At 45.9% G+C, this 16717-nt stretch overlaps 2 long non-coding RNA genes across 3 annotated transcripts; one reads left to right on the top strand and one right to left on the bottom strand.

The window, feature by feature from the left end:
• Nucleotides 1–5352: 5352 nt before the first annotated feature.
• LOC138850513 (uncharacterized) lies at nt 5353–15832 on the bottom strand. Of its 2 annotated transcripts, none has more exons than XR_011390336.2 (3): nt 15706–15832; nt 6651–6717; nt 5353–6013 (listed from the first exon to the last, which is right to left on the bottom strand). It is a non-coding gene; the product is annotated as an uncharacterized LOC138850513 (long non-coding RNA). The 2 variants fall into 2 exon arrangements; XR_011390335.2 differs by having other exon boundaries at nt 15628–15764.
• LOC138850514 (uncharacterized) lies at nt 8382–9012 on the top strand. The gene is made up of 2 exons (XR_011390337.1): nt 8382–8579; nt 8787–9012. It is a non-coding gene; the product is annotated as an uncharacterized LOC138850514 (long non-coding RNA).
• Nucleotides 15833–16717: the final 885 nt, after the last annotated feature.

The raw sequence follows: 16717 nt of genomic DNA, 5'->3' as shown, positions 1-16717 counted from the left end.
ACCGGCAAAGAGGGAGTGACTGAGAGAGAGATCCAAATTTGCATTTCTTTTTTTTTTTAAAGTTTTATTTATATTTTATTTGAAAGTCAGAGTTACACAGAGAGGAGAGGCAGAGAGAGGTCTTCTATCCGCTGGTTCGCTCCCCAAATGACCACAACGGACGGAGCTGAGCTGATCCAAAGCCTGGAGCCAGGAGCTTCTTCTGGGTCTCCCATGTGGGTGCAGGGTGGGCCATCTTCTACTGCTTTCCCAGGCCATAGCAGAAGGCTGGATCAGAAATGGAGCAGCCAGGTCTCGAACCAGCACCCATATGGGATGCCGGCACTGCAGACGGTGGCTTTACCCATTATGCCACAGCGCCAGCCCCATATGAGCCTTTTTTATTACTTTTATTTTTTTACCCTTAAAAATGACTTTTTTTTTTTTTTTGACAGGCAGAGTGGACAGTGAGAGAGACAAAAAGGTCTTCCTTTGCCGTTGGTTCACTCCAATGGCCGCTGCGGCCGGCGCACTGCGCTGATCCGATGGCAGGAGCCAGGTACTTCTCCTGGTCTCCCATGGGGTGCAGGGCCCAAGGACTCGGGCCATCCTCCACTGCACTCCCTGGCCACAGCAGAGAGCTGGCCTGGAAGAGGGGCTACCAGGACAGAATCCGGCCCCCCGACTGGGACTAGAACCTGGTGTGCTGGCGCCGCAAGGCGGAGGATTAGCCTAGTGAGCTGCGGCGCCAGCCAAAAATGACCTTTTATGTCTTTACCGTTCACTGTTGGACTATTGATCACTTTTATTAATCTGTTTCAACCCTTTATATATTAAGAAAATTAGCCTTTGTCCAAATATGTTGTACACATTGTCGTAGTTTTTTGTTTGTGGCTTTTTTTTTTTTTTTGCCATTGTCAAGTTTCTAGCATTTTTGTAGTCAAATTTGTTATTTTTTTCTTTCTGCTTCTGTGTGCTTTGAGTGGCTTTTTGTAAATTTTAATATTTAAAAAATAATTCACCGAGTTTTTGTTTCGGCTGACGTTTAGGGAACAGATTGAGGTCAGGTTGCAGATGCCTAACTAGTTGCCTTGGCATTATTTATTAAATGAGCTGGTTTCCCCCTACTGGTTTCAAATGCCACATTTATTGTATTCCCTAATATATTTGGATCTATTTTTGGATCCCATTGTTCTGGGAAGAATGGTAGCCATTTTAGGTTATTTGTCTCTCTTCAATCTAAAATCCCAGGTGCAATCCTGGCTTGTCTTGTGTGAATTCTTCTAGTTAAAATTCCACAGACCCTAGGAAATGATAATAGAAACAGGAGCAGTAATGTGCAGTTTCAAGCTTCTAACTTTGTGTTGAATTTTAACTTCTCTGTAGATGAACTGATTGACTTCGGGTATAGCTGGTAGTCTTTTACTAGGTCCCAGTTTAACTCTTGCAAAGTTGGAAGGGCTCAGAAAGCCTCCAGAATATGCCTTGAAGATATTTTTATCATTCACTTAAATTAGGCCATTAGGACATCTTTTGTTTGGATTGAAATTACCTGCTATTGGGGTGAAGGTTTTTTTGTTTTGTTTTGTTTTGTTTTTCATTGTATTAGAGAGAGAGTGAGAGAGAGAGAGGATTTTTCCATTTACAGTTTCGCTCTTCAAATGCCCACCAGCCAGGGCTGGGCCAGGCCAGAGCCAGGAGCCCAGAGCTCAAGTCAGGTCTTCCACGTGCACAGAGACCCAAATACTACAGCAATCATCCCCTGCCTCCCAGGGAGCAGAGGAGCAGAGGGCTGGCTTGGAAGCAGGGGACCTGGGACCGAAGCCCGGCACTCTGATAGCCAGGCAGCAACTTAACCCCGAGCCAGACGCTTGCCCCCAGTGCACGTTTCCTTAGTCTATGCGTAATGCACGCAGTTGTTCAAGCTGGACCTCAGTGAGGGAAACTGCCCGCATGGGGACTGCAGCCAAATTGCCTGGATTAAATTCTGACTCTGCTGAATGTGAGGCCTTAGAAATCGCATCTCTCTGATACACAATCCTTGTATATGCACTGAGGATAACCTTTGTTGTGAGCATTAAGTAAATGTAACATGCCTACGTTGAGCGGCTGATGCACAGTGAGTGCTCAATAAGTTTTTAGAAGTATTTAGGTATTTGCTTGTTGAATTATTTGTTTGAAAGGCAAAGTTACAGAGAGACAAGGAGCTCTTCCATCTGCTGGTACACTCCCCAAATGGCCTCAATGGCCAGGGCTGGACCAGGCTGAAGCCAGGAGCTGTATCTGTGTCTCCCACATGAGTGGCGGGGCCCAAGTACTTGGAACATCTTCCGCTGCTTTGCCAGGCTCATTAGCTGAGCTGGATCAGAAATGGAGCAGCTGGGACTCAAACAGATGCCCATATGGGCACCCAGATGGGGCAGGTGGTGGCTTAATCCCCTTGCACCACAACATCAGCCATGAGTGCTCAATTTTAGCATTATCACTGGTTTAAGACAGCCCCGTAGAGGGGAAGGAGGGAGGAAGGAAGGGATTATCATTATGTTCTTAGAACTGAATCTACAAATCACATTGAATGTTAAAAACTAAGTAAAAATTAAAGTTAAAAAGAACAAAAATATATTAATTAATTTAAAAACAAAATACTGCCCAGTAGGAAGTTCCTATTCAGGGTACCTTACAGAGAAAAGGGAGGACTTTATTATAAATCCACAAGAGAATTTAATAGATTCTAAAGGTAGGAAGTATCCTTTGGGCCTTGAGGGCCAGGCCGCTGGAAGGCACAATGTAATCAGAGTGACTTTTTTTCCTCTCCCATTGTTTATGTTTCTCATTGCAGTGTTTTATTTTGATTTCTCTTCAAGGCGGCCACCAGGATTTGCTCCCTAGCTGAGAACCACTGTCTTAAGACCATCTGGTTTGTAGCTTTCCTACACCTAGGAGAGTCTTGCTAACGTAACAGGAGAGGATGAAGAGAACACAGAGAATGTTGGTCAGTGTAAGTGGGGAGACCACAGAAGATGAGGTTCTCCTACTTCTGCTTTCACCTAGTGGCTGTTAAAAAAAAAAGTGACAACTCTCTCAGCTATCCATTTTTGTGTAGTTTTCAAAGATTTTGTGTATTACAAAAGATAAAATAGAAATACATTATACATTACCTATTACAGAAATTATAGCAACCATACCATTTACTTTTTTAAAAAAGAATCATTTTATTTATTTGAAAGATAAGAGTTAAAGGCAGAGGTAAAGCCAGAGAGAAAGAGAGAGATCGATCCTCCATCTGCTGGTTCACCCCCTCAAATGACCAAAATGGCCAGAGCTGGGCTGATCCGAAGCCAGGAGCCAGGTGCTTCTTCTGGGTCTCCCACGCGAGTGCAGGGGCCCAAGCACTTGGGCCATCTTCTACGGCTTTCCCAGGCCACAGCTGAGAGCTGGATCGGAAGAGCAGCAACTGGGAACTGGCACTCATATGGGATGCCAGTGCCACAGGCTAGGGCTTTAACCCACTGCGCCACAGCACCGGCCCTATTATTTACCTTTTTTTTTTTTTTTTTTTTGATAGAGTGGACAGTGAGAGAGAGAGACAGAGAGAGAAAGGTCTTCCTTTGCCGTTGGTTCACCCTCCAATGGCCGCCGCTGCAGCCGGCGCACTGCGCTGATCCGATGGCAGGAGCCAGGATCCAGGTGCTTTTCCTGGTCTCCCATGGGGTGCAGGGCCCAAGCACCTGGGCCATCCTCCACTGCACTCCCTGGCCACAGCAGAGAGCTGGCCTGGAAGAGGGGCAACCGGGACAGAATCCGGCGCCCCGACCGGGACTAGAACCTGGTGTGCCAGCGCCGCAAGGTGGAGGATTAGCCTATTGAGCCACGGCGCCGGCTTATTATTTACCTTTTAAAAATTAAAATTTATATTCTAGGTATCACTATATCTTAATGCATATAGAGCTTCCTTATTTTCTATAGCTACACAGTACTACATTGATATTGTATTATGATTATTCAGTTTCTCCTTGTTGAACTGTTAGGCTGTTTGAAGTATTTGCTATTACAACAATGTGGCAATGTGTAATTATTCATGTGTCATTTTGCATATGTTTGAGTATATTTGTAGCATAAATTTATAGAAATGAAATTATGAAGTCCAAGGGTATCTGTATTCTGATAGATAGTGCCCCATTGCCTTCCACAGAGGTTATACCTCCACCTTTTTTTTTTAAGGTTTATTTTGTTTATTTGAAAGAGTTACGTGACAGCAAAAATATGTTGAGCATGAAGATAATAAAAAAAAAAAAAAAAGAAAGAGTTACAAAGAGACAGGGGGGTGGGGAGAGACAGAGGTCTTCCATCTGCTGGTTCATTCCCCAAACAGCCTCAACAGCCAGCGCTGGGCCAATCTGAAGCCAGGAGCCTCCTCTGGGTCTCCCACATGGGTGCAGGGACCCAAGCACTTGGGCCATCTTCCATTGCTTTCCCAGGCCATAGCAGAGAGCTGGATGGTAAGTGAAGAAGCTGGGACTTGAACCAGAGCCCATAAGGGATGCTGGTGTCACAGGCGCAGGTGACGGCTCAACCTCCTATGCTACACTGCCAGCCCCAGGATTTTTGCTTTCATCCCATATCACTTCCTAGATATTAATAGGATTCCCAGCAACTTTTCCCTCAAAAATTTGCATTGTTAGATAAACTATCTCATTTAATGCTTTCTAATTTATCACTGCTAAATGTTAGCAACTTGATGTATCTTCATCCCATGGCAACTTTAAAAACCATAAAAATGATTAGCACCCAACATTTAGTAAACACTGGGGCATCTCTCTCATCTGTTACACAGTGTCACCAGCCATATGATCAGCTCTCCAAATTTCATTCCCCGGATGCAACTCCGAGGGGCCCCCAACACGACCTCACTCAGGCAGATGCTGAGGGGTACTGGATTGGTAATACGGCTTTTGCCTGTTTTCCTAGGTTAACAGGATTTTACCCCACCAAGCTACTGGGCCAATTTTGAACTATTCAAACCCCTTGCTTGTGTGTACTTTCTGTATTTTTTCTATGGGAACTGAAAACAGTTCTGTAATACAGTAAGCTCTGAAGAGCTGCATGCCTACCAACTTCTCTGTGGAGCGCAAATTAGCTGATTAAATTTTCTTTTCTGAAACTCTGGCTCCCTCTATTGGAGACTGCTGTTATATCTCCCCACAAATCCCATAGAAAATCCCCAAAGAATACTAAGAATCCTTCCCGATGTGGCTTTAATAACCAAAATGATCTGAGATATCAGATCTGAGACATCTATTACTATGGTGAGCATTAAATAAATGCTTGCTTGAATAACCAAGAATAAATAAAGGCTATCATGGAAGCAGTATAGTTTGTGATAGCTGTGTGTGTGTGTGTGTTTTAAGGATTTATTTGAAAGTCAGAGTTACACAGAAATGTAGAAAATAACAGAAAATCAAATAAGCAAAATTGGCTCATATGGTGTCGCTTCCCGTCTTCGTGGAGGAACGACACAGGACCCTGCGCTGTTCTTTTGTCTGCTCGGCCCTCCCCGGGTTTGCTGCTGGTTCTTCCTGGGTTGGCTACCGTCCCTTCCACCTCCGTGGAAGGGCGGTTCCCCCTGCCACTTTCCCCACTTCCACGGGGGAGCGGCACACCGCCGGCCGGCTCTCTCGGGGGCTGCACAGGTGTTCCTTCAGATAGATGTTCCTCTTAGATGTTCCCGGTGCATGTTGTCTCTCTCCTCCTTTATAGTCCTCTTCCACCAATCCCAACTCTGCTACCCACACGCCGAGTACGCTGCTCTCCTCCAATCAGGAGCAGGTCCTACAGTTTATTGGTTGAACTGGAGGCAGCTGTGCAGAAGCTGTTTGCTCCTCTCCCAGCGCCATATTGTGGGAGAGCAGATGCATAGAATAAGTCTTAATTCCAGTAACTTACTCTAGTCCGAGTTGCTCCCAGTTGCTCCCCACAATATGGAAACAAGTCTAAACAGACCAATCAACATAAAATTCCAGAAATCAGAATTTTCCTATAAAACAAAAAAGGCCCAGTTAATTTCATAGAGAATGCTACCAAACCTTAAAAGCTAAATCTTTCACCTCTTAAACTATTCTGGAGCATGGTGAAAGAAGGAAAACTCCTTTAATGATTTTATAAAGGGAAGGTGACACTGATTCTCAAACTTGAATTTTGGAGACATGACACAGATCTCAACAGCAAAGACTACTATGGATTGATTTCGCTTATTAATACTGATGCAAAAATCTTATATACAACATCAGCAAGCAGCGTGTTAAAAGAATACTGATTGGCCGGCGCCGTGGCTCACTAGGCTAATCCTCCGCCTTGCGGCGCCAGCACACCAGGTTCTAGTCCTGGTCGGGGCGCCGGATTCTGTCCCGGTTGCCCCTCTTCCAGGCCAGCTCTCTGCTGTGGCCAGGGAGTGCAGTGGAGGATGGCCCAAGTGCTTGGGCCCTGCACCCCATGGGAGACCAGGAGAAGCACCTGGCTCCTGCCATCGGATCAGTGTGATGCACCTGCCGGCCATTGGGGGGTGAACCAACAGCAAAAGGAAGACCTTTTTCTCTGTCTCTCTCTCTCTCTCACTGTCCACTCTGCTTGTCAAAAAAAAAAAAATACTGATTAAGACAAAATGGATAATATACCTTAAATGCAAGCACAAAGAGTCCATCAGTCAGAAGCCCATAAATATAATCAATCATCGTAAGTGATCTAAAAGAAAAAATGTACACTCATCTCCATAGGTGCAGATTGCTAAGTTTTATTACATAATAACAATAAAATCTAAGTAAAAAGACAGCTTGGAAAAATCACGTATACATTACATTATATAAAGATTAATGTCTTTTACTTAAAACTAGAGAAGACAAATTCTAATAGGCCTATTGAAAACTGGGCTGGAGAACTACACAGACATTCCACAAGAGAAAGAAGTATATCTGCTGTTAACCATGTGAAAAGTATTCAACATTGCTCCAGATTTTAAAAAAATCTGGAGATACCATATGTCACCCATGAGATTGGCATAAATCCAAAACTTTGAGAACACCGTCAGTCGGGTAGTAAGGAAGAAGTACCCTAATATGGACAACCTCTGTGATGGGGAATTTGGCAATATCTAGCTAGCACAGTTAGTGATGCCTGTTGATTAAGTGATTTTATTTTCATGAATCTATGTTAAAGATACTCTCACGAAAATATGAAATGAAGTTTGCACAAGGCTCCTTGGCTGCTCTGTTTGTGGTGCAGCTCCCTGCTAACGTGCCTGGGGGCAGTGGAGGATGGCCCAAGTGCTTAGGACCCGCCACACATGTGGGAGACCCGGCTAGTTGCGGACATTTGGGGAGTAAATCAGTGGATGGAAGATCTTCTCTCTCCCTTTCTCTCTGTCACTCTTCCTTTCAAATAAATAAATCAATCTTGGAAAAAAAACGAGGAAAATCATTATATGCTGCTAGGGAATGATGAACAAAAAATACTTTTAAGTGATAAAGTATAGAACATCTGACTAGTGTACTGTTTATCTTTAAAAAGGGAGATATAGATATATAAGCTTCCTATGTAAAAATGAAAAAAATATACACTGTATGATTAAAAAGTGCATGACTTTAGGGAGAGAAGAAATGAGGCAGAAGGGCCAGAGGTAGAAGATAAACTTCTTTCAACATGTTTTGCTCTTCCGAGTTGATTGTGCAATTATGTAGTTATCTTACACAATTATAAAACAAAGTGAAGTCAAAAAAGCAACCCCTAAAATTTAAAAAAGATGAATGCTCTATATTTCCACAATAAAAAGACTTTTTAAGAGATAGTGGGCTTCAATACAAAAGCTCTATAAACAAGTTAGCACCTCTACTTTCAACCTGACAAATTTCACAGCCAGTTGTTTTTCGGGGTATTTTTCCTTGAGGTTCAGCGGAGACTGGTTTCCTATCCCACAAAGGCAGAACCCCTTTGCCATGTCCCCTAAATGACACAGAGAGTAGTCAGGAGAAGGATGTGGTGAGAGACCCCAGCACTGGGAGAGCCCAGTGAGGGCGTTACGTTTTAGAAGTGGAGGGGGAGGGGCGCTCTAAGAGCCAAGAGGATTTGAGTCATTCAACTCAGAATGGAGAAAGACCTTCAGCTTCATGTTGATTTAAAAAAAAAAAAAACCAGCACCTCTGCCCAGAAGGTGACTAACGTGCTGGCGTCACCGTGCCCTGGGCGGGGCTCGCTGCCCATGAGGCACTAGCTTAGGGAGAAAGTGAGGAGCGGGGGCGGCGGGGGTTCAGAGGGCTGTCCCGTGTCGGGCCCGCCTCCGCCTTCAGTGAGGGCAGACGCGGGAAAGCTCAGCCTTCTCTGGCGGCCGGCGGCGGGGAAGGACAGAGGGACGGCACAGCCACGCCACTTCCCAGTAGGGACGGGCACGGCCCAGCCCACAAAGTGGTTTTTGAGGCAGAAGGGGAGGCTCCTGGAGTCCCGGGCTACCCCAAGTCTCTCATGACCTCAGTGTGGAAATTACTCAGTGGAGAACCCCTGAGCAGGGAGTGTTCAGAGTGGACTCTTTCCCAACATCGGTCTGGTTTCTAAAGGTACGCCCCGTTCTTCCCCATTCCCTGTCTCACTAAGCATGACCTCCCATCACAACTGCATTGTCTTGCCTTCACTTCCTCCCTTTAAGAGGTGGATTTCTGGGGCTGAGGCTGAGGCTGTGACATAGAGGCTGCCTGCAAGCCAACCCATAGAGACGTTGGCTCAAGTCCCAGCTGCTCCACCTTTGATCCTGCTCTCTGCTTAAGGCCTGGGAAAGCAGCAGAAGATGGCCCAAGGTGGGAGACCCGGAATAACATCCTGGTTTCTGGCTCCTGGGGAGTGAACCAGCAGATAGAAGGACAGAAGAAAACTCCAAGGAGTGAACCTGGAAAAGCTCTCTCCCTGTCTCTGTAACTCTACCTTTCAAATAAAATTTTTAAAAATACGAATTTCTAGACAGATTGAAAAACTGCAAGAAAAAAAAAATAGAGCTGATAAAGTACAGGAAAATCTTTCCCCAGATATGCTGGCTGCAAGAATTCCGAAAGTAACAAGTAATGTGTGGGGCGAGCGTTTAGTGCAGGTGAGACTCTGCTTGGGCCGGCCACATCCCCTATCTGAGTGCCTGGTTCAAGCCCTGGCCCCTCCACTTTGATTCAGCTTTCTGCTTGTGTAAACCCGGACAGGCAGGGCATCATGGCTCCAAGTACTTGGGTCCCGGCCACCCCCGTGGGAGGCCCCGATAGAGATCCAGTTTCAGCCTTATCCAGACCTGCCTGTTGTGGCCATTTGGGGAGTGAACCAGCCGACGGGAGTTCTGTCTGTCTGACCTTCAAACAAATAATACATACAATTTTGTCACTACCATCTCTTCAAACTGGCTGAAGCCTTGCCTGTTGCCATACCCCTCACCAGAGTGGATTCAGTGCCTTCGCTGCTTACTCCCCTGGCCTGCTGCCAGTTCCAGCTACAAGAGCTGGAGAGAGAATCTGGGAGTTTATAGGGGAAAGCTCTTACATGACAGAGGGAGACCCTCCAAACACTGGCAGTAGGTTCAGAGACTCGATTGTCAAAAGGAATCAGAAATATTCAAATAGAACCACACAAGTGTACATGACTCTCATTCTTTTAAATAGCTGCCTAGGATTCCAGAGTACAGCTGGACCACAATTGTGGACACTCACATTTCCCTTTTGCCAGCACAGTGTTGTAATAAACATCTCTGTACACTTTATTTCCTCTAGGCTAGATTCTTTTTTTTTTTTTTTTTTTTTTTTTACAGGCAGAGTGGACAGTGAGAGAGACAGAAAGGTCTTCCTTTTGCCGTTGGTTCACCCTCCAATGGCCGCCGCAGCCAGCGCACCGTGCTGATCTGAAGGCAGGAGCCAGGTGCTTATCCTGGTCTCCCATGGGGTCCAGGGCCCAAGCACATGGGCCATCCTCCACTGCACTCCTGGCCCACAGCAGAGAGCTGGCCTGGAAGAGGGGTAACTGGGACAGAATCTGGCGCCCCGACCGGGACTAGAACCCGGTGTGCTGGCGCCGCAAGGCGGAGGATTAGCCTAGTGAGCTGGCGCCAGCCTAGGCTAGATTCTTAAAGTGCAGTTATTTAGCAAAAGAGAATGGGTATTTCTATTTGCAGGATATAGTGCCAGATTACTTGAAAAAATTACAGTAATTTATGTTCCAACCAGAAAAATACAAATGTACCTTTTTCTTTCATCTTTTCAGTCCCTGAATATTGTAACTTTTACCAATCTTATGTGTGAAAAAAATGATGTATCATTATGAATTTCTAGTTTCTTGACTACTAGCACCTTTTTGCATGTTTTTGAATACATGGTATTTCTCTTTTATGAAGTTTGCCTATTTCCTATTGGTCTGCTTCTTTTTCTTGGAGATGTTCTTTATCGGTTATATGTGTTGGAATCACATCTCTGTGCATTCATTTAGTTTTTAAACTTCACTTATGGTATCTTAAGTTTTTAAAAAATATTTCTTTATCTGAAAGATGCCAGCACTGTCGGCAACAGCTTTACCTGCTATGGCACAGTGTCAGCTTGGTATCCGAACTTATTTTAAGTAATTATCTCTTTTCCCTTATAGTGCCTCCATTTCCCACTGTCTTTCTTGTTTAATAAGGTGTTGGCCCCTCCAGAGCCTGCTGTGATCCTACAAGGCCTGAGAAGAGTTTTTGATGTCTCCTGTGTGGCTGGAGTGTCGTCCAATGCTCTTCTTTTTTTAAGTAGCAACCAGGGAACCAGCAGGCTCTGTGGTTCAGGACTCCAGACTGGACAAGGTATTTTTTTGCCCTGCAGAAAATAATGTTTTCCTCTACTCAAGCCATTACAAGTGCATTTTTGAACTGTACCCATCAGGATGGCCGTTGGAGAAAGACATTCTCAGAGTTTAAAGAAACTTCACAGCTTTTTTTTTTATATAGTTATTTATTTGAGAGGCAAGGACAGAGAGCAAGTGAGCGTCTATCTGCTGATTCACTCCGCAGATGCCTGTAATGGCTGGGGCTGGGCTTTGGAGCCAGGAACTCAATCTAGTTCTCCTATGCGGGTGGCAGGAAACCAATTACTTGAACTATGACCACTGCCTCCAATGCGTCTGCATTGTCAGGAAGCTGGAGTCAGAAACCAGATGTAGGCTGGTGCTGCGGCTCAATAGGCTAATCCTCTGCCTGTGGCGCCGGCACACCAGGTTCTAGTCCCGGTCGGGGTGCTGGATTCTGTCCCAGTTGCTCCTCTTCCTGTCCAGCTCTCTGCTGTGGCCTGGGAAGGCAGTAGAGGATGGCCCAAGTGCTTGGGCCCTACACCTGCATTGGAGACCAGGAGGAAGCACCTGGCTCCTGGCTTCAGATCAGCATGGTGCGCCGGCTGCAGCACGCTGGTCGCAGCGGCCACTGGGGGGTGAACCAACGGTAAAGGAAGACCTTTCTCTCTCTCTACTCTGCCTGTCAAAAAAAAAAAAAAAAAAAAAAGAAAAAAGAAAGAAACCAGATGTAGACCACAGGTGTCTTAGCCAGCAACTTAACCTGGAGGCTAAGTATTCAATACTCCCTTGTTTTGAAGTAATTTTTTTAAAGATTTATTTTATTTATTTGAGAGGCAGAGTTCTAGGAACAGACAGGGAGAGAGTGAGAACAAGAGATCTTCCTTCCATTGGTTCAGTCTCTAAATAGCTGCAATGGCCAGGGCTGGGCCTGGCTGAAGCCAGGAGCCAGGAGTTTCATCGAGGTCTCCCATGTGGGTGCAGGGGTCCAAAGACTTGGGCTTTCTTCCACTCCTTTCCCACACACATTAGTGAGGAGCTGGATCAGAAGAGGAGCAGCTGGGACTGGAACCAACACCCATATGGTATGCTGATGTTGCAAGTGGAGGCTTAACCCATTATATCACAATGCTGGCCCCTAAAATAATTTTTAAAAATTTGTTTAAGGGAGACAGAGAATGAATGAGACAGAGAAAGAAAGTTTTATTATATACTAATACATGACAATGACATTGGGCAAATAAAAAACAAAAAACAATGCCGAGGCAGCTCAGGAAACCAGCAGTCAGAGGATGTGTTGGGGTGTGTACACACTTCTGCTTCCACACTTAGTTTCGTGGGAACCCTTCGATATAAAGAGCTTTGAGGAACATCTTAATCAGCCACTGCACATCTGGTAACAGTGTCTACCTTGTCTTTACTGCATTGATTCCTAAGCCTTTCCTCCACTCATATCATGTGCATGTAGTGCGTGTTAAATAAAAGTGATACTGAGAAAAAAAGTTTTTGTTTTATATTTCTTTGGTAAGAGAACAAAAAATTTACAGTAAAACGAACAAACAAAAAGGCCCTGAAGGGGAAGCCTGAAGACCATTTTCTTAGGTCCAGTCATACTGCTAACCACTTACAGCCTTGGACAAGTGACCAAGCCTCTCGGTCTCACAGGATAACCATCTCCCCCTGCCTACTTCACAGGGTTGTAGTATGGATAAAAGCAGGTTTTAAATAAGCGAAGCTTTTTGAAAAATATAAATACAGGTTAGAAAATTACAAGCTATTATTATTATAATGTTTTCCCTAGTGAATGGTGACGTGACGAGTAAGGAGATCACCAGATCTAGTAGTCCTGTCTTTCTTACGCCGCTTACTGATCTGAATGCCCTTAAGCAACTTTCTGAGCTTCCAAGAGGTTTTTTTCCCTCACACTTGAAATCAAAGAGTTGGTTTCTAAGTTTTCTTTCAGCTTTAAGGATCTTAATATGTTATACTGAAGTCACTAATAAGAAAGTTACATACTTTTTTATATTAAAGGCCTATTCTTAGGATTAGGTGTTTAAATTACATATGATAAAAAGACACATAGGTGGAGAATGTATTGAAAGATGGATTCACAGAAGCTGATTACAGGGGCAGCTGTGGCACAAGGAGCTTAGCCGCTGCTTGGGATTTCCACATCCATATTTGATGTGCTAGCTTGAGTCCTGCTAGTTTGAGTCCTGGTTCCTCCACTTCTGATCTGGCTTCCTGCTAATGTGCCTGGGAAAGCAGTGGAAGATGCCTCAAGTCCTTGGGTCTCTGCCACCCATGTGGGAGACCTAGATTGAGTTCCAGGATCTTGGCTTCAGCTTGGCCCACCCCTGGCTGTTGAGGGTGTTTGGGGAGTGAACCAACAGATCTGCCACCCTTTCAAATAAATAAAAAATAAATAAACATTAAAAAAAAAAACTGGAGCTGGCATCGTGGCATAGCAGATTAAGTTACTGCTTTCAATACCAGCATCCCATATGAACATCCTGTTCTCAGGTGTACTGGCCTGGCCTTGTCCCTCGGTACCTCGTGCTGAATAAAGTGCAGATTTTTCTGTTTGGACTTCTGCAGTATCATTCTGACATTCCTTGCTCAAGTCCATAAACCCAACCCATTCATTTATCTTGTGAAAGTTTTTAATCAAAATGGAGTTGCTAGCCAGCGCCGCGGCTCAACAGGCTAATCCTCCGCCTAGCGGCGCCGGCACACTGGGTTCTAGTCCCGGTCGGGGCACTGGATTCTGTCCCCGTTGCCCCTCTTCCAGGCCAGCTCTCTGCTGTGGGCCGGGAGTGCAGTGGAGGATGGCTCAAGTCCTTGGGCCCTGCACCCCATGGGAGACCAGGAGGAAACACCTGGCTCCTGCCTTCAGATCAGCGTGGTGCGCCAGCCGCAGCAGCCATTGGAGGGTGAACCAACGGCAAAGGAAGACCTTTCTGTCTCTCTCACTGTCCACTCTGTCTGTCAAAAAAAAAAAGGAGTTGCTATGTCAAGTCCAGGACAAACATTAAGTAAGTTAGGAGATTATGAAAAAGGGGATCTCCTGCATATAATGGTACTTCAAAAGATTTGTGGAAAATGGAATTAAAAGTTGATTTTGGCACCAAAAATGTTTGAAATCCATATTTATGAAGATTCTTCAAGCAGTATATGAGAGATGCATGTTATGAAAAAACTATGCATGGATTTCAAGGTTTTCAAACCAACATGAACTTATTCCACTTTTTTCCATGGACATTTTGAAATACTCTCAAATGCCTGGTAACAAGAACTATTAATCAAAAATTCTCCCAGAACCACAACCTTGCACAAAAAGTGCTGCAACCACACTTCCACAGGGTTTCTGCTGAACAACTGCCCAACCAACCTCAGGCTGACAGTACCTTGTTGTTAATCTTCTGGTCAAGGATCACAGTTTCCAAATCACTTATGCAATCCTTATTTTGTCTTTAAGCTTCCCTGTACCCTGTTCCCGTTGAATATAACGACATCTATTCCCACTGTCATGTCTATCCCCAAATAAGCATCACTGGAGTGTTGCTTAAACCCTGACAGGCCGTAGCCACAAGGTTTCTCCCCGATGGACTTCTCTTATTCCCAGACTTCTACAAAGACACTTGGGTGCAGGGGCCGAGGGACTTGGGCCATCTTCTACCACTTTCCCAGGACATTAGCAGAGAGTGGAAGTAGAGCAGCCAGGACTCGAACCAGCACCCATACGAGATGCTGGCACTGCAGACAGTGGCTCTACCTGCTACCACACAGCGCCAGCCCCATTTATTCTTGTCTAGGTGTCTTCCCTTGGAATTAGACAAGAATTTACTAGGTTCAGAATCCATTCCTCTCCCTTCCTCCCAACTTCCAATGAGACTGGGTGAGGTTCTCACCACCTACTTCTAAGGGGATTTTTATTCATTTCTCAGACGCAGGAGGGTGACATTCTTTCCATTATTGGTTGCACTGGAGTATCTGGAAGCATCCTGCAAGGGGTGTGGAAGTGAGCAGCTGTGTCTGTTGAGGAGCAAGAATGACTGCTTGCACCCCAACCTCAAACCTCCTGCAGCTTTCTCATTGCCTCACTTCGTGGTCAGAAGCCAGGCAATTCACTCCCTCCATGGCAGGGCTGGGGCTCATGTTCCCAGCTTGGCCTGGGCGTCACCGCTGTCCCCTCCCAGGCCTCAAAAGTGCATTCTTTGTAGGACAGGTTTCGAGTGCTGCTCCAATTCTAAAGGGATTTCAGCATCGATGACCAGGGTTTGGATCTAGCTCCATCATGGAACGGGACCTCAAGCATATCTCTTTATAATGTTATTCCTTCATTTCGAACATTCGGAAGATAATGGTTATTTCACAAGATTACAAGGATTAAATGACACTGTAAATTATTTAGTCCTACACAAAGTAACGTAAAACAACTTCAGTTATGATTAGAAAGCTCCTACTAGCAAATTAAAGGCTCTGAACGCTGTTTTTAATTAAGAACTCCTTCACTCTGTGGAACTGAGAATTTCCCTGGTTGATAAGTTCACAGAACCCTTTTACATAACACACCTATAATTGGGCTAAAGGACGATTAGGGTGGAGAGAGAGGAGCTGGAGGGAACAGGACTCGGCTGGAACACGCCCACGCACCAGTAGGAGCTGTGCGGGGAAAAACGCGGCGGGTTCTTCCCGCCCTCCTGGGGCAAAGCCGCGAAGGCTACGCGAGGCTGCCGGGCCAGCACGCTGGGAATCTACCTCCTCCCGGCCCCTCGCCACACCCGGGGCTCGGCTTGCTCCCTCCGGCGGGCGCGCGGCCAGTACCTTCAGTCCGGTCCCCACTATCGGGAACTGTGGATCAGCGCTTCCAGGACTTCCGGCCCTGACGCCAGCGGCACTTACCGGAAGGCTCCCGACTTCCGCAGGGCGGGGCGTGACTGGGCGGGGCCGTCCGCGAGCGACAGGTCGGGGGTACCAGAGAGGGCGAGAGATGGGGCCGGGCCGGGCGGGGCCGGGAGAGGCGGAAGGCGGGGGGCGGGGCCTGACGGGCGGGGCGCGTGGGAGGTGGAGGGCTGGAGGGGCGGGAGCGTCAGCGAGTCCGAGAGGGAGGGCGGGACCCCGGGAGAGGAGGGGCGGGGCGGGGCGGTCCGCAGGAGGGAAGCTGGGCCTGGCGGTGCGGGCAGGGCGCGGTGGGGCTCCCTCAGAGCTCCGGGAAACCCTGGACCTGGCGTCTCCAGGCGTCAGACGTTTCGCAGAGGATTTGGCGCCCCCTAGCGCCCTCAGGAGTAGGAAGGCGAATTTACCGCGTGACAAATTAATTTGGGGAAAATGCGCGTTTTTGCATTTTAAAAAAATGTACCCATGTTTTATCTTTGTAATACGGAGTTTGAAAGATACAGTCTCGAGATGCCTCTCTCTTTTTTTTAACCTTAAACGAAGTCGCCTGCCCACTCCAGTTTGCGTTGCGCTGGTATTTTTCACTTAAAGGTAGATCACATACCCTTCCCATGTTTCTATTTAACCTTAATGTTTTTTTTTTTTTTAACATAAATATCCTTAACAGGTAATATATAGATGTAAGAAAAACAAATTCGCATTAGAAAGCTTACGTTGGTCCCCCTTATCTTGGACTGGGGGTGGGATGGGGAGCTTCATTCCGAAACCCTCCGTAGGTGCTTGAAGGCTGGATCGTACTGGATTTTATATTTTATATATGTGTGTGTGTATATATATATATATATAGTTTTCTCCTATGTATACCTATGATAAAGCTTAACTGATGAATTAGGCGCAGTGAGGGATTAATGCCAATAACGAATAATAAAATAGAGCAATGTACAATATACTCTGTTATTTAAAGCTCGGGAGTTGTTTATCTCTGGAATTTTCTGTGTAACTGAAGAACCAAAGTGAC

This window comes from Oryctolagus cuniculus, chromosome 7, assembly GCF_051225735.1.
Source record: "Oryctolagus cuniculus isolate XC-2025 breed Fujian yellow rabbit chromosome 7, ASM5122573v1, whole genome shotgun sequence".
Lineage (NCBI taxonomy): Eukaryota > Metazoa > Chordata > Mammalia > Lagomorpha > Leporidae > Oryctolagus > Oryctolagus cuniculus.
The sequence above is the reverse complement of the archived record's forward strand: the minus strand, read 5'-3'. Positions and strand labels throughout refer to the sequence as shown.